Source organism: Bos javanicus, chromosome 20 (assembly GCF_032452875.1).
Source record: "Bos javanicus breed banteng chromosome 20, ARS-OSU_banteng_1.0, whole genome shotgun sequence".
Lineage (NCBI taxonomy): Eukaryota > Metazoa > Chordata > Mammalia > Artiodactyla > Bovidae > Bos > Bos javanicus.
The window spans coordinates 59,372,981-59,391,525 of NC_083887.1; the positions used below are offsets into that span (position 1 = coordinate 59,372,981).

Sequence of the window (18,545 nt, forward strand, 5' to 3'; positions counted from 1 at the left end):
CTACAAATCTTGCACTGCAACACCATTTCTAGTATGAAGATTACTTTTTGAGATTCAGAAATGAAATCTAAAATGTCAAAAGGCAAAAAGAATTGTATCCTGGTGTCTGTATACCTACATGTGTATTAAACTTCTGTTTTTCTCTTGGAATCCCACCCTCCAAATTCTCCCTCCCACTGTGTACACACTCTTCACAATCTACAGGAATATGAATCAGATGTATTTTTCTCCTTTGCTTAGGTTGTTATGTGGCACAATTAATGATTATCTGGATGGGCTGGACTGGGTGTCACCTGTTGAGAAATGTTGTTGTTGTTTAGTCACTAAGCTGTGTCTGACTCTTTGTGAGCTCATGGACTATGGTTCACCAGGCTCTTCTGTCCATGGAATTCTCCAGACAAGAATACTGGAGTGTGTAGCTATTCCCGTCTCCAGGGGATTTTCCCCACCTAGGGAGTGAACCCGGGTCTCCTGTATTGGCAGGAGGATTCTTTACCACTGAGCCACCAGGGAAGTCCTCTGTTAAGGAATATTGCAGCCTAAATGAATTGAGAAGTGTGGTTCCAGCTAATAGTCCCTCAACCTGCAGTTTTTGATTTCTGACAAGAGTGAGCTTGGAAGATTTTTCCCCAGACCCTTCAGATGAGAACTCACTCCCATCAGTTTCAGCTTCAAGCAGAGGACCCAGTCACACCATGATGGATCTTTCTATGAAACTGTGAGCTAAAGTGCTTTGTACTTTATACAGTATAACTGTGCTTTATACCTCTGAGTTTATGGTCACTAGAAAACGAAAACAGGCACACATTTATGAAGGATCACTTTCTATCTTCAGCTTTCAGCTCTCAAGTCCATCTGCCAGTGCTGTTTTATTTTTGGGGTCCTTTGCTTGTCTTTAAAGGGATGGGGATTTGGCACAGTGAGAAGCAGAATCTCAGTTGATCTCTCCACTCAGTCATGTCAGTATGTGGGAGTTTTCTCAGCAGACTTCAGACTGCAGAAATTCATTAAATTCTTGCAAAACTATTACAACAAACACTTGCTTGCTGGCTTTATTGCCATCTAAGCACTTAGGATAATTTGGTGGAAAGTTCCTCTGAGGTTCTTGAAACAGAATTTTGAGTAAAGGACCATCTGTGCTAAGGACTCACCTATGGTGAGAAATGCTGTGAGAACAGCAAAGAAAGAAGTGGATCTAAGAGACAACTGGACTGTTGGTCCTGTTTCCTGATCACTTTATCTTCTGGATTGATAAATAAATAAATAAATGTATATGTATATACTGTATAAAAGTTAGTCCCTCAGTCACATCTGACTCTTTGTGACCCCATGTACTGTAGCCCAACCAGGCTTTTCTGTCCATGGGAGTCTCCAGGCAAGAATACTGGAGGGGTTGCCATTTCCTTCTCCAGGGGGATCTTCCTGACCCAGGGATCAAACTCTGGTCTCCTGCACTATAGGCAGATTCTTTACTGTCTGAAGCCATACTGTATAAAATTCTTAACTGAAACTGAGTATGCCCTATAAATTGGATTGTGGAAAGCTAAAACTTTGGTTTCCAGTAAGGGAATAAGACAACCATTTGAGAAACAGACAAAACTGTATATCATATAAGATTAAAAATCTACTATTGAATTGTGGTCTAGAATCTTATATTTTTTATCAACTTGTCACTTGATAAGAAAGACTATCCAGCATCATCAAATATGATAAAACAAATGACCTTTCAGCAGAGTCTATCTACAATGCCAGCAGCGCTTTTCAGACCTCAATGCATGTGCAAAGGAAACTTTGTGTTTCAAAACCCATTTTGATTGTGTAGTTGAGAAGCCTCCACCTAACTTTTGTTGGAAATGATTAATATGCAACATAAAGGTAAGTTAAAAGGCAAATATCAAGAGAAGAGTATAACAGAATTATACAAATGCCTGATTCCAAATGATAGAGATGTTCAAGTGAAATCGTGGGTTTATATTGGTATTTGATATACCTATATGTGTGAAAAGACATTTTCAGAGATGAAACACATAAAATCTAATCAATTTTAATCATAGGAAATACTAACTTTGAAGCTGCAAACAAAAGTATATCCTCCCCCAAAAGAATTCCATTCTTCTGATTAGTAGATCTTTCAGATATGACCTAAATCAAATCCCTTATGATTATACAGTGAAAGTGAGAAATAGATTTAAGGGCCTAGATCTGATAGATAGAGTGCCTGATGAACTATGGACTGAGGTTCGTGACATTGTACAGGAGACAGGGATCAAGACCATCCCCATAGAAAAGAAATGCAAAAAAGCAAAATGGCTGTCTGGGGAGGCCTTACAAATAGCTGTGAAAAGAAGAGAAGTGAAAAGCAAAGGAGAAAAGGAAAGATATAAACATCTGAATGCAGAGTTTCAAAGAATAGCAAGAAGAGATAAGAAAGCCTTCTTCAGCGATCAATGCAAAGAAATAGAGGAAAACAACAGAATGGGAAAGATTAGAGATCTCTTCAAGAAAATCAGAGATACCAAAGGAACATTTCAAGCAAAGATGGGCTCGATAAAGGACAGAAATGGTATGGACCTAACAGAAGCAGAAGATATTAAGAAGAGATGGCAAGAATACACAGAACTGTACAAAAAAGATCTTCATGACCCAGATAATCATGATGGTGTGATCACTCATCTAGAGCCAGACATCCTGGAATGTGAAGTCAAGTGGGCCTTAGAAAGCATCACTATGAACAAAGCTAGTGGAGGTGATGGAATTTCAGTTGAGGTATTTCAAACCCTGGAAGATGATACTGTGAAAGTGCTGCACTCAATATGCCAGCAAATTTGGAAAACTCAGCAGTGGCCACAGGACTGGAAAAGGTCCGTTTTCATTCCAATCCCAAAGAAAGGCAATGCCAAAGAATGCTCAAACTACCGCACAACTGCACTCATCTCACATGCTAGTAAAGTAATGCTCAAAACTCTCCAAGCCAGACTTCAGCAATATGTGAACCGTGAACTTCCTGATGTTCAAGCTGGTTTTAGAAAAGGCAGAGGAACCAGATATCAAATTGCCAACATCTGCTGGATCATGGAAAAAGCAAGAGAGTTCCAGAAAAACATCTATTTCTGCTTTATTGACTATGCAAAAGCCTTTGACTGTGTGGATCACAACAAACTGTGGAAAATTCTGAAAGAGATGGGAATACCAGACCACCTGACCTGCCTCTTGAGAAATTTGTATGCAGGTCAGGAAGCAACAGTTAGAACTGGACATGGAACAACAGACTGGTTCCAAATAGGAAAAGGAGTTCGTCAAGGCTATATATTGTCACCCTGTTTATTTAACTTATATGCAGAATCCCAGGGGTGGGGGAGCCTGGTGGGCTGCCATCTCTGGGGTCACACAGAGTCGGATATGACTGAAGCGACTTAGCAGCAGCAGCAAAGTACATCATGAGAAACGCTGGACTGGAAGAAACACAAGCTGGAATCAAGATTGCCGGGAGAAATATCAATAACCTCAGCTATGCAGATGACACCACCCTTATGGCAGAAAGTGAGGAGGAACTCAAAAGCCTCTTGATGAAAGTGAAAGTGGAGAGTGAAAAAGTGAGCTTAAAGCTCAACATTCAGAAAACGAAGATCATGGCATCCGGTCCCATCACTTCATGGGAAATAGATGGGGATACAGTGGAAACAGTGTCAGACTTTATTTTTCTGGGCTCCAAAATCACTGCAGATAGTGACTGCAGCCATGAAATTAAAAGACGCTTACTCCTTGGAAGGAAAGTTATGACCAACTTAAATAGCATATTGAAAAGCAGAGACATTACTTTGCCAACAAAGGTTCATCTAGTCAAGGCTATGGTTTTTCCTGTGGTCATGTACAGATGTGAGATTTGGACTGTGAAGAAGGCTGAGCGCCGAAGAATTGATGCTTTTGAAGTGTGGTGTTGGAGAAGACTCTTGAGAGTCCCTTGGACTGCAAGGAGATCCAACCAGTCCATTCTGAAGGAGATCAGCCCTGGGATTTCTTTGGAAGGAATGATGCTCAAGCTGAAACTCCAGTACTTTGGCCACCTCATGTGAAGAGTTGACTCATTGGAAAAGACTCTGATGCTGGGAGGGATTGGGGGCAGGAGGAGAAGGGGACAACAGAGGATGAGATGGCTGGATGGTATCACTGACTCGATGGACGTGGGTCTGGGTGAACTCCGGGAGTTGGTGATGGACAGGGAGGCCTGGTGTGCTGGGATTCATGGGGTCTCAAAGAGTCAGACAGGACTGAGCGACTGATCTGATCTGATCTAATCACAAATAAAAATTGTACTGTATTGGTAGTGTATTTTGTCAATAAAAATGTGTGAGAATTTCTTCTCTATCTTGATATAGACTGACTGCATATATCCTTGATTTTGCTACTTGGTCTACAAAATCTAAAATACTAATCTTCTGGTCTTTACAGAAAAGTGCGTGAACTCTGTGTAGAGGACTGTCTTTGATCTAGGATCTACAGCTGTCTTCAGTCTAGTCTAACACCATTGCCACCTTGCTCACTCCACTCCAGCCACACTGGTCTTCCTACAGTTGATCAAAGCTCTCCTGTGCTTCAGGGCCATGACAAATGCTCTGTCCTTGCTCAGCTAACATCTATGCATCCCACTGGGCTCAGTTTAAATGTCATTTCCTCAAAGGAGTCTCCTGTGATCTCCTCCCTCCCTGCCAGTCAAAGTTGGTTCACCTCTTCTAATTGCTTTGCAACCCCTCACTGTCCTTTCTAGCATGTAAGAGAAGTTCAAGTAGATATTTTTTATACTAATGTTTGTTTGATTTCTGGGTTCCTTACTTGACTGTCCACTTCATGACAGCATGGAGTGTGTCTACATTATTCTGAGATATATCCCCGCCGGTGCATAATTAGTAATTCTATTTTTGTCCACAGCTTGGATATCATCATTGTTGAAAATCTACTGAATGAATAGTGTGAGAGTCTCTGGTGGAAAACTCAACAATGACTCTTGTCATAGCCCATGTCAGGAATACTTCACCAGAGCTGCTTATAAGGGTAACCACTGGCAAAGTCTAAGTATTTGTTTTATATATGCATATTAATCATGGTGATTTATATATAACTTTACCTGATGCCTAATTGGGAAACAGAGTGAATAAAGTTAATTTTAAAAGAAATATCTTCATAGTTGGGATTCCCTGGTGGCTCAGACGGTAAAGTGTCTGCCCGAAATGCGGGAGACCAGGGTTCGATCCCTGGGTTGGGAATATCCCCTGGAGAAGGAAATGGCAACCCACTCCAGTATTCTTACCTAGAAAATCCCATGGATGGAGGAGCCTGGTGGGCTACAGTCCATGCGGTTGCAAGCAGTCGGATACGACTGAGCGACTTCACTTTCTTTCACTTTCATCTTCATTGTTACAGAAGTTCAAGCAGCCCCTGGAAGGGAACTCGGAGCCTTTTGGACAGAGAATTTCAGAGTCCCAGGTAGTCTAGAGCAGGGGGCAAACATTTTCAATTAAGGGTCAGAGAGTAAATAGTTTAGTCTTTGTGAGGCATATAGTCTCTGTTGCAACTATTCAACTTTGCTGTTGTAGCATGAAAGTGGCTGTGGACAGTGTATCAATGAATAGTCATGGTTGTGTTCCAATAAAAATTTATTTAAAAACAAGTTTATTTGTAAACACAAGGGGCTCCAGGAAGTCACTTCTGTAGTCTCTTGAGTCTTGATGGGGACTGGGACATGGCATATATACACCTAGTAGATCATGGAGTTCCCCTGGAAAATATCATTAATTAGAATCTCTACTTGCAGATGGGTCCACACACGTATCCTAGTTGCTGCCCTCTGGTTGAGATAAAGACATGCAAGCTCCAAGGGCAGGAAAACATGTCTGCATTGATTTGTAATAGAAAATGAAAAATGAAGAGGTGAGCAAAAAAGGGGAACATGAAGCTTATTAACAATAAGCAACGGAGCAGCTTAACACTGACTAAAGTAGAAAAATGTGATATCTAAGCAAGAGGTGATTGACAGAGGCTTGGACCAGAGAACTAGAGTGGGAGGTAGTGAAATGATCCAAGTCTGGATATAATCTGCAGGTAATGCCAAAGAGGATTTGCTGATGGGGTGTGTGTGAGTGTTAGAGATGAACTAACAGTTACTTGTCTGGGGAGTCACATTGCTGGGTCTATATTAGATCTGAGGGCTGCATAACAAAGAACCACAAACTGGGCAGCTTAAAGCAACAGAAATTTATTCTCTCCCAGTTCTGGAGGCTGGAAGTCTGAAATAAGGTATCAGCTGTGTGGGCTTTTCTTTAGGGCCACACCCTCTCTGTAGTCTCTAGGGAAAGATCCTTCCTTGCCTCCTCCAGCTTCTGGTTGCTGTTCAGTCGCTCAGTCGTGTCTCTTTGCCATCCCATGAACTGCAGCACACCAGGCTTCCCTGTCCTTCATTATCTCCCGGAGTTTGTTCAAACTCATGTCCATTGAGTCAGTGATGCCATCATACCATCTCATCCACTGTCATCCCCTTCTCCTGCCCTCTATCTTTCCCAGCATCAGGGTCTTTTCCAGTGAGTCAGTTCTTCGAATTAGGTGGCCAAAGTATTGGAGCTTCAGCTTCAGCATCAGTCCTTCCAATGAATATTCAGGGTTGATCTCCTTTAGGATGGACTGGTGGTTTCTAGCAATACTTGGCATTCCTTAGGGTGTCAATGCTCCACTTCAGTCTCTGCCTCCATCATCACATGAGGTATCTCTGTCTCTTCTCCTCTTCTTGGAAGCACACAAACAGATACAGCTCAGGGCTGTTGATGAAAATATATGGTCACAACCTGAAAGTAGAGAGTTATTTTATTTGGTGGGAATGTTTAGAACTCTGAGCCCAGGAGACAGCATCTCAGTAGCTCTCAGAAAACTACTCCAATAAGAGGGGGAGTCAGGCTGTACACAAGTTAGCAACAAAGGGAGCAGGCAGTCTGAACATCAAGATAACAAGTTAAGGAATTTAGCGTTCTATATATAGGAAGATGCAAGCCTCTGGGCTCACTGAATTCAGTCGTTTCGTAAGCACCTCAGCCTTCTGAGACCAAATCCTGTTTCATTGTTCACCTTAAGGAGTGGCAGATGACTGCTTCTTGCATACCCCCAGCTCTTCAGCAATCACCTTGATAGGTGGCAGCACCCACTGGATCTCAGTTTTGGGGAGCCCTCACTCACATTTGGAGGCCAGAAGTCATTGATGGCTGTGACATTTCTTGCTTACTGACATGGCAGGAGATATTTTCATTTCACAGGCAAACTACCTTCTGTCTCCCATCCAGGATGATGTTGTCTAAGAAGACCCAGGTTTCAAACAAGGTTGCTTCACAAGTATCAAGGATTAGGACTTAAACATATCTTATTAGGAGACACAATTCAATCCATGATAGGATCAATAGCTGGACTGTTAGGGCTAGTGAAGTATCTGAAATCTGTGTAGTAAGAAGTGAAAGTCGCTCAGTGGCTCTGACTCTTTGCCACCCCATGGACAGTCCAGGGAATTCTCCGGGCCAGAATGGAGTGCATTTCAGGTGGATTCTTTGACCAGCTGGGCCACAAGGGAAGCCCAAGAATTCTGGAGTGGGTAGCCTATCCCTTCTCCAGTGGATCTTCCCAACCCGGGGATTGAGTTGGTATCTCCTGCACTGCAGGCAGATTCTTTACCAGATGAGCTACCAGGGAAGCTCCAAAATCTTTGTGTCTATTTATCTACAAGTTCATACTTTAGGGGATGACACCCATCACTTCCAATGTGTTCTTAAAAAAAATTTTATTTATTTACTTTTGTCTATGCTGGGTCTTCATTGCAGTGTAGACTTTTCTCTAGTTGTAGAGAGTGGGGGCTACTTCCTAGTTGCAATGTGCTAGCTTCCCTTTGCAGTGGCTTCTCTTGTGGAGCACAGACTCTAGGGCACATGGGCTCAGCAGTTGTGGCTCCTGAATTCTGGAGCTCAGACTCAATAGTTGTGGCTCATGGACTTAGTTGTTCTGAGGTATATGGGATCTTCCTGAATCAGGGGTCCAACCCACGTCTCCTGCATTGGCAGGTAGATTCCTTACAACTGAGCCACCAGGAAAGCCCTCCATTAAATTCCTGAATGTGTCTGGACCTCAGAAAATCATAGATCTAATTTAATTTCCTTTGTAAAGAAAGTCTGAGCTCTAAAGAGGCCAGGTTACTTGAAAAAGCCTTGAATCAAATTGTGGGTGGGCTTAGGGCAAGGATCACCTGGCTCTTTTCCAGAATCATCCAATGATTCCTTTTTTTGGTGTGTGAAGTGGAAAGAATAATAGTACAAATGGGTGCTTTATTACCTTTGGAGTAGCATGCAAGGCTTTCCTGTTTCCAGCCTGCCTCTGGTTCTTCTCTGTGTAACTTCACCTCGGTGTTGGTGCTTAGCAGTTCAGTCATATCTGACTCTTTGCAATCCCATGGACTGTAGCCCACCAAGCTCCTCTGTCCATGGGGATTCTCCAGGCAAGAATACTCCAGGCAAGAACTCTGCAGTACTGGAGTGGCAACCCACTGGAAAATCCTATGGATTGAGGAGCCTGGTAGGCTATACAGTCCATGGGGTTGCAAAGAGTCAGACAAGACTGAGTGACTTCACTCTGACTTTTCTCCAAGAGGTTGGTATTCAGTTGTAACCCATGATAACAGAGTCGCTGTACCAAGCATGGAGCCGTGTCTGGTACATCTTAGTACTTCCCTGATGTACTTAATCTTGCTGACAAACATAGTTTGTGAATATACATAGAATTGCTTTCAAGAGCATCCTGGCTGGAAGGCCATAGCAGAAGGCATCCTCCTGCTATTATGTGGCACCTGCATTTTGGTTCTGTTTTAATCAAAGGGCTTTCTGACCACACTTCTGCAGTCTTACATGTCTTCAGTCACATTTTTATTCCATTTAGTTCTCTCCTGGGGCTTACTGATAAGCCTGGTGGTTGTGATGGTAACACGCCCCCTTCCCGCTTCCCTGTCTCTAAGCCCCCAAGTGTTGGTTCTGCCTCTGGAACACTTGCAGAGCAGGCTGTGTCTCTAGTTCATGAGAACAGGGCTGGAGCCCTCTCCTCTAGGAGAGCAAAGCACATCTGCACTTGGTTTGTAACAGCAAGGAAGAAAATGAAGTGGAGGCAAGAAAAGGGGACTCAGACGTTTATTACAAATAAGTAATGACGCAGTCTAGCACTGACTGAGATAGAGAAATGTTATTAGTTGGTGATTTTCCTTTCCTGATTGTGTAGTTGAAAATATGGCTTTCTGGGTTTTTTTTTTTTTTTTTGGTTATCTTCCCAAATAAATCGTAGAAATTGGCTGAAAATACCTAGAAGATGGCAGAGCTATAATTCACTTTTAAAAACCACTAGCAAAGCCTTGCAATTTTACTAATGTTCTTTTTTATTACAAAGGAAAAAGAGAAATGATTTTTCAAAAATAATGTGTTTGCTCCAAAAACCCCAAGACACTATTGCTTCAATTTATTACAATTAGCATTCAAATAATTACTTCTTAATTATATCGGTTCAGTGTAACTGTCCGAGACTATCCTAATAACACTCACATCTCCTCTTTTCTACTTGCCAATTACAATGCCTTTAACCTACTGAGAAAATCCCTAAACCACTGAGGGAGCACTCTGTTGATTGGACCCCCTGCCACTAAAAACATATGTCTCTATGCTCATCCTTCTTCCCTGCTCTGAGATCTTGAAAAAGTTGGAAGCTTTTTCCAATTGAAGGCTAATCCTCTGGTAATTGGAGTCCCAGGGTCTCCTGGAGAACTTTTACAATCAATCATTCCTACTCTGCTATTGCTCATCCTCTTTGCTCTAAAGAATCTTTCTCTTCATGGTGGAAATATATTTAAATCCTCCTTGTGTAACAGACATCCTGGAATGTGAAGTCAAGTGGGCCTTAGAAAGTATCACTATGAACAAAGCTAGTGGAGGTGATAGAATTCAAGTTGAGCTATTCCAAATTGTGAAAGATGATGCTGTGAAAGTGCTGCACTCAATATGCCAGCAAATTTGGAAAACTCAGCAGTGGCCACAGGACTGGAAAAGGGCAGTTTTCATTCCAATCCCAAAGAAAGGCAATGCCAAAGAATGCTCAAACTACCACACAATTGCACTCATCTCACATGCTAGTAAAGTAATGCTCAAAATTCTCCAAGCCAGGCTTCAGCAATATGTGAACCATGAACTTTCTGATGTTCAAGCTGGTTTTAGAAAAGGCAGAGGAACCAGATATCAAATTGCCAACATCTGCTGGATCATGGAAAAAGCAAGAGAGTTCCAGAAAAACATCTATTTCTGCTTTATTGACTATGCCAAAGCCTTTGACTGTGTGGATCACAATAAACTGTGGGAAATTCTGAAAGAGATGGGAATACCAGACCACCTGACCTGCCTCTTGAGAAATCTGTATGCAGGTCAGGAAGCAACAGTTAGAACTGGACATGGAACAACAGACTGGTTCCAAATAGGAAAAGGAGTACATCAAGGCTGTATATTGTCACCCTGTTTATTTAACTTCTATGCAGAGTACATCATGAGAAACGCTGGACTGGAAGAAACACAAGCTGGAATCAAGATTGCCAGGAGAAATATCAATAACCTCAGATATGGAGATGACACCACCCTTATGGCAGAAAGTGAAGAGGAACTAAAAAGCCTCTTGATGAAAGTGAAAGAGGAGAGTGAAAAAGGTGGCTTAAAGCTCAACATTCAGAAAACGAAGATCATGACATCTGGTCCCATCACTTCATGGGAAATAGATGGGGATACAGTGGAAACAGTGTCAGACTTTATTTTTGGGGGCTCCAAAATCACTGCAGATAGTGACTGCAGCCATGAAATTAAAAGACGCTTACTCCTTGGAAGGAAAGTTATGACCAACCTAGATAGCATATTCAAAAGCAGAGACATTACTTTGCCAACAAAGGTTCATCTAGTCAAGGCTATGGTTTTTCCTGTGGTCATGTATGGATGTGAGAGTTGGATTCGCTGAAGAATTGATCCTTTTGAAGTGTGGTGTTGGAGAAGACTTTTGAGAGTCCCTTGGACTGCAAGAAGATCCAACCAGTCCATTCTGAAGGAGATCAGCCCTGGGATTTCTTTGGAAGGAATGATGCTAAAGCTGAAACTCCAGTACTTTGGCCACCTCATGTGAAGAGTTGACTCATTGGAAAAGACTCTGATGCTGGGAGGGATTGGGGGCAGGAGGAGAAGGGGACGACAGAGGATGAGATGGCTGGATGGCATCACGGACTCGATGGATGTGGATCTGAGTGAACTCCGGGAGTTGGTGATGGACAGGGAGGCCTGGCGTGCTGCGATTCATGGGGTCGCAAAGAGTTGGATACGACTGAGGGACTGATCTGATCTGATCTGTGTAACAGACATCCCACTGTCTACCTCTAGCTATGTCCTTATGCCTTTTCTTCATAGCAAAGTTTCCTAAAAACAAAACCAGAAAAAGAAGAAGACCAAACACTTTGTACCCTGTATTTACCATTCACATAACATTCATTATACTTATAACACCATCCACTTACACCCCACACTATCTACTGCAGATCACTTAACATCTGAGTTCTTCAAGAGTCTTCGAGTAAGGTATGGTGCACATTTTTTAAATTAACATTCCCATCAACAATGTAGGAGGATTCCCTACTCTCCACACCCTCTCCAGCATTTATTGTTTATAGATTTTTTTTTTTATGATGGCCATTCTGACTTGTGTGAAGAGATACTTCATTGTAGTTTTGATTTTCATTGCTCTAATAATGAGCTATGTTGAGCATCTTTTCCTGTGTTTGTTAGCCATCTGTAAGTTTTCTTTGGAGAAATGTCTGTTAAGATCTTCTGCCCATTTTTTTGATTGGGTTGTTTGTTTTTCTAGTATTGAGCTGCTTATATATTTTGGAGATTAATCCTTTGTCAGTTGTTTCATTTGTTATTATTTTCTCTCATTCTGAGGGTTTTCTTTTCACCTTGTTTATAGTTTCCTTTGTTGTGCAAAAGCTTTTAAGCTTAATTAGGTCCCATTTGTTTATTTTGTTTTTATTTCCATTACTCTAAGAGATGAGTCATAGAGGACCTTGTTGTGATTTATGTCAAAGAGTGTTCTGTCTATATTCCTCTAAGAGTTTTATAGTTTCTGGCCTTACATTTAGGACTTTAAATCATTTTAATTAGTTTTATTTAATTTAAAAGAAGTTTTACAGTGTTGTGAAGCTATGATTTTACTTGATTTAATTAACGTTGTGTTAGTTTCAGGTGTACAGCAAAGTGGTTCTTTAACTACTTATACATGTATCTATTTTTTTTCAAATTCTTTTCCAATTAGGTTCTTACACAACCATCCCCAGTTTCCTTTGAAGACTCTAATGGATCCTCTGCCTTCAGCTTCCCAAACAGTGAAGCAAGTAAAGAGAAGGAGGTGGAACCGGGAAATGGCACATCAGTCTGATCATGTTCTATTGGATAGAACCAGTCAAATGGCTGCAACCTTACTAGTAAAGCAGTTGGAAGATGTAGCAATTTAATATGTCTATGTGCAAAAAAGAGAAGTGGTCAGTGCCTTGCCGGTTTCTACTGCAGAACTCTAAAAGCTCAGAGAATTCCTGCAATAAATTCTGTTGAACTGTGTTTGGCTTCATGTTTTCCTAACTTCCTTGATTATGATTTTTAGCTTTTAGAATACATACTGCTAATATTGTTATGAGAAACATGATTTGGAAAAGTAGTTCTAGGCATCCTTCTTAACAACTTTTTGAGATACGTCACTCTTTTTAGAGGAGTGAAAGTGAAAGTGTTAGTCACTCAGTTGTGACCAACTCTTTGGGACCCTATGGACTGTAGCCCACCAGGCATCTCTGCTCATGGAATTCTCCAGGCAAGACTACTGGAGTGGGTTTCCATTCTCTTCTCCAGGGGATCTTCCCTACCCAGGGATCAAACCCAGGTCTTCTGCATTGCAGGCAGATTCTTTCCAGTCTGATCCATCAGGCAGATAAAGTAAGGACCTAGAGATCTTATACTTAAATGAAAAATGGTTTCTAAGCATGATCTATATTTAGAGTATTACTCCTTTTTTATAATATGATCTCATTGCAGAGTTTTACAACCTCAGTAAGCCAGTGACCTCAAACCTGGAAGTTTCTGAAAATAAATATGATGTGTATTGAATATGAAAAGTGATCATTGCTTTATTCTTAATAGAGTTTATTGGACAAGGCAGAAGGTATTTTTCTTAATTTTTTAGGAAAAAGTTTTAAAGCACAAAATGAGAAATAACTTAAAGAGCAAAAATCTGATCTGCTTATTTGAGAACAAACCCTCAAGCAAGATAATGTAATGTTTGTTTTTCTAGAGTGAAGAGAAGGTCACATTAGTTCTTTTGATATAAATGGATAGTAATATAACATTCAGAGACCATAAGAAAATGGAGAGGAATAGACTCAGAAGACAAGGATGTAAGATGCTGTGTTGTGAGGATTTAAGCAGATGGCTGGTGTCTTGCTGATTAGGCTCTGAAGTGGGTGGTCGATTAAAAAAAACATAAAAATAACCAAGAAAAAAATTAAAATTAAAAGGAAAATTACAGGGCATTTTTGCTTACTTTTTTGTTTTCTCATGGTATACATATGTGTAAGGGTTTCTGATGTTTACAGACATGAAGAGAGAGAATGTGTCATTATTTTTCAAAAAGAGTCTACCGACTGTGATGCTATATGTGCTAAGTTGCTTCAGTTGTGTCTGACTCTTTGTGACCTCATGGACTGTAGCCCACCAGGCTCCTCTGTCCATGGGATTCTCCAGGCAAGAATACTGGAGTGGGTTGCCATGCCTTCTTTCAGGGGATCTTCCTGACCCAGGGATCAAAACTACATCTCTTAAGTTTCTTAAGTCTCCTTGTGTGTGTGTGTGTGTGTTTATTTTTCTTTTTTTAACCACCAGCGCCACCAGGGAAGTCCAGCAACTGTGACACCTTTTGATAATTTTCCACTTAGGATCTCTCAACTTCCAACCTTAAAAAAAATTTTCCATATGAAAGGTTGTCTCCTCAACGTGCATTTTCTACTGATAGATTTTTAAGCCACTTTGGAAAGGGAGTTCCTTGGAGATTCGATGAGGAGTTCTATTATGTGTCAGACTTTTCTGTTCTGACCCACAATTATGAGGAAACAAATTTAATATTTTGACTAGGGAATGCTAATATAGACCTTGTCACATCTTTATATAAGCAAGTGTCCTAGAATTTTGCCTTGAGGGTTGGCTTGTATGAGATATTTAATTCTTCCAAAGTTAAAAATTAATCTCTAGTTATTGGATAAGAAACATTTCTAGTTACTTAAAAAAAAACTATACATATTTCTCATTGTTGTTTAAAATGGTAACATATTGAGATCAACCCACTAGGATAAAAGCAGACAATAGTGCCTATTGTTGTTGTTGGAAAATAGTGCCTGTTGTTTGGAAAATAAAATTTGGTCTAGTCTCCAGTTGAAGGGGGGTTAATAAATGATTCATATTGACTGGAGACTCCTAGGTCAAGCTCCCAAGCAGCAGAGAAGACTTGTGCCAATTAACTTATAGCCCAAGTTTAAGGATGAGGGCAGGGTGTGAGCATCCTGTATTCTTCAGGCTCATGGGTATAGTGTTCCTAGTCCAGTTCCTAGTCCAGAGTATCTATTTGGCAAATAATACATAGTTTCTTCTTGAATTATGGGTTTCTTATCCTATCAGTGTTCATCACCACAATGAAATGAACTAATGCAGAGGTAATGATGCTCACTCTAGAGGGATTTAGTGGTTTAGGTATCAAGGTAACTTCCTTGTTTTTATCGTGAAATCAACTCTAGAAATGACTGAGGGAGGCACTTGATTGGTGACAAGTACCTCTTGGTCTTTCCTAAATACAACCCTTGTCATTTAAAATATGGTCACTGGACCAGCAGTGCCTTGAGAACTTATTTGAAAATGAAGAATTTCAGGCCACATATTAGAGCATTTAAATTAGAGTCTGAAATTTAACAAGATCTCCAGGTGACAGAAAAGATGGCAAGTTTGAGAATTCACTACAGTGGGGCTTCCCTGGTGGCTCAGATGGTAAAGAATCTGCCTGCAATGCAGGAGACCCATGTTCGATTCCCCTGGAGAAGGGAATGGCTACCCACTCCAGTATTCTTGGCTGGAGAATTCCATGAACAGAGGAGCCTGGTGGGCTATGGTCTGTGGGGTCCCAAAGAATCAGCCATGACTCGACTCACATACACACCTACATGCCCACATGCATGCCTGTGTGCATCACCTGTGCACACATGTACACCTAGTTTTGCAAGCTTGTTACTAAGTTATGCCAAAACCCACTGTAGTTTGGGCGGGAGAAATGGGAGAGCTAAGAGACCCATGTGTTTGTTCCATATCTTCTTGCAGATTTCACCTACCATCCACATTAAATACCAAGACATTAGGCAGTTCCCTAGAAGTTAGTATCTATGCTAGTGTGCCTTGCTCCATAGGTCACCAGGACCTTGGGGAAGAACTAAAGAGTGTCCAGTGGGCAAGCTTCTTGAGAGTTGGGTCTCAGCAGCAAGAGTGAGGCTGCCCTGGGTGTCAGCCAAGCTGAGTCTCATTGCTTTTCTCCTTATCTTTCCTCTGGATAAACAGAGGATTTTGGTCTCTTGGACTGTCAATCCCAGTCCTTTAGCAAGCACCAAAAAAAAAAAAAAAACAAAACCCAAAACCAAAACAAACAAACAAAAAAAAACTCCTCAACAAAATAGGAAGGAGAGGGCAGGAATGAAATGGATCACAGTCAAAGCAAATATCAGACAAAGCAAACTGGGTGGTATATATCCTGCGATGAAAGGAAAGAACACTGGAGGGAGGATGATTTTACAGGTTAAAATGTGCAGTTACTGAATGGGAGTGCTAGTGACCTGAACTGTCAAAAGAAAAATGCTATTTTTCAGCTGCAATTTCTGAGATTTAACCCTTCCTTACTAGACAGCTATTTAAATGGAAGATGATTCTTTTTATGCTAACATTTTCTTGCTTTCTGATATCAAGTTTTACGAACCAATTTATGTCAAGGGCAGTGGCAGAGGAATCTCTAAAACTTGTATGCCAATTGAATTGTGGTTTTAGAGGCACATTATACAACGTAAAATAAACAACTGGCACTTCATTTTCAGAAGAAATAGACTCTATCCAAAACCTCATTGATTTCTCAACCCCCACTCCACCCAGCTTCATTATCTAATTTCACTTCACTACTTACATCCCTTCAACTGTTCACCAGATGTCACTGTGATTAGTTCTCTGAGTATATAGATTGAGGAATCACTATAGTATTCTATTTCACTGTTTGGATAGCAATGAACTCTATAAAGCGTTGATCCTCTGTAATGGCAAACCAAGATTTTATTTCAGTTTCTGGATTGTAAATAATCATTGGAAAATAGCTATCTAAGCATTCTTCAACATGAGAACTCTGTAATCCATGATGTTTTAAGTTGTTCAATTCTTCAAAATATTAGTTCCCCACTGGTGAAAAGGAGTAAATGCTTTTTTATTTTATTTTTAATTTTTTCTAGTTTTACTGAGATGAGGTAATAATTGACATATAACATTGTATTAAACTGTACAATATGATGACTTGATACATGTACACATTGCAAAATAACCATAATAAATTTAGTTAGTTAATTTCCACCAGAAATTTTCATATCTATTCTCTTAACTTTCAAATACAGAATACAAATTTGTTAGTTATAATCTTTGTGTCCTACATTATATCCCCAAGGCTTATCTTCTTTGTAACTGGAAGTTCTGTGCCTTTTCATGACCATCACCCATTTCCCCCATGCCCCACCCCCATCTCTGACAACCACCTATTTTTTCTCCATTTTTATGAGTTTTTTTTTCTTATTTCACATTATAAGTGAAATCATTTGGCTTTCTCTGTGTGACTTATTTCACTTAGCATAATGTCTTCAATTTGAATTCCATTTGAATGCAGAGTTCCAAAGAACAGCAAGGAGAGATAAGAAAGTCTTCCTCAGTCATCAATACAAAGAAATAGAGGAAAACAATAGAATGGGAAATATTAGAGATCTCTTTAAGAAAATTAGAGATACCAAGGGAACATTTCATGCAAAGATGGACTCAATAAAGGACAGAAATGGTACGGACCTAACAGAAGCAGAAGATATTAAGAAGAGGTGGCAACAATACACAGAAGAACTGTACAAAAAAGATCTTCATGATCCCGATAACCACAACAGTGTGATCACTCACCTAGAGCCAGACATCCTGGAATAAGAAGTCAAGTGGGCCTTAGGAAGCATCACTAAGAACAAAGCTAGTGGAGGTGATGGAATTCCAGTTGAGCTATCTCAAATCCTAAAAGATGATGCTATGAAAGTGCTGCACTCAATACGCCAGCAAATTTGGAAAACTAAACAGTGATCACAGGACTGGAAAAGGTCAGTTTTCATTCCAATCCCAAAGGCAATTCCAAAGAATGCTCAAACTACCGTGCAATTGCACTCATCTCCCAAGCTAGCAAAGTAATGTTCAAAATTCTCCAAGCCAGGCTTCAACAGTACATGAACCATGAACTTCCAGATGTTTAAGCTGGACTTAGAAAAGGCAGGGGAACCAGATATCAAATCGCCAAATCCGTTGGATCATCGATAAAGCAAGAAAGTTCCAGAAAAACATCTATTTCTGCTTCATTGACTATGCCAAAGTCTTTGACTGTTTGGATCACAACAAACTGTGGAAAATTCTTCAAGAGATGGGAATACCAGACCACCTGATCTGCCTCCTGAGAAAACTGTATGCACATCAAGAAGCAACAGTTAGAACTGGACATGGAACAACAGACTGGTTCCAAATCGGGAAAGGAGTACTTCAAGGCTGTATATTGTCACCCTGCTTATTTAACTTATATGCAGAGAACATCATGAGAAACACTGGGCTGGAAGAAAAACAAGTTGGAATCAAGATTGCCAGGAGAAATATCAATAACCTCAGATATGCAGATGATACTACCCTTATGGAAGAAAGACAAGAAGAACTAAAGAGCCTCTTGATGAAAGTGAAAGAGGAGAGTGAAAAAGTTGGCTTAACTCAACATTAAGAAAACGAAGATTGTGGCATCCGGTCCCATCACTTCGTGGCAAATAGATGGGGAAATAATGGATACAGTGAGAGACTTTATTTTCCTTGGCTCCAAAATCACTGCAGATGGTGACTGCAGCCATGAAATTAAAAGAAACTTGCTCCTTGGAAGAAAAATTATGACCAACCTAGACAGCGTATTGAAAAGCAGAAACATTACTTTCTCAACAAAGGGCCATCTAGTCAAAACTATGGTTTTTCCAGTTGTCATGCATGGATGTGAGAGTTGGACTGTGAAGAAAGCTGAGCACTGAAGAACTGATGCTTTTGAACTGTGGTGTTGGAGAAGACTCTTGAGAGTCCCTT

General features: G+C 40.6%; 1 long non-coding RNA gene across 1 annotated transcript; it reads left to right on the forward strand.

The window, feature by feature from the left end:
* Positions 1-277: 277 nt before the first annotated feature.
* Positions 278-12,695, forward strand: LOC133233747 (uncharacterized). Its single transcript, XR_009731824.1, has 3 exons — positions 278-718; positions 4,927-5,049; positions 12,394-12,695. It is a non-coding gene; the product is annotated as an uncharacterized LOC133233747 (long non-coding RNA).
* The last annotated feature ends 5,850 nt before the right edge of the window (positions 12,696-18,545 follow it).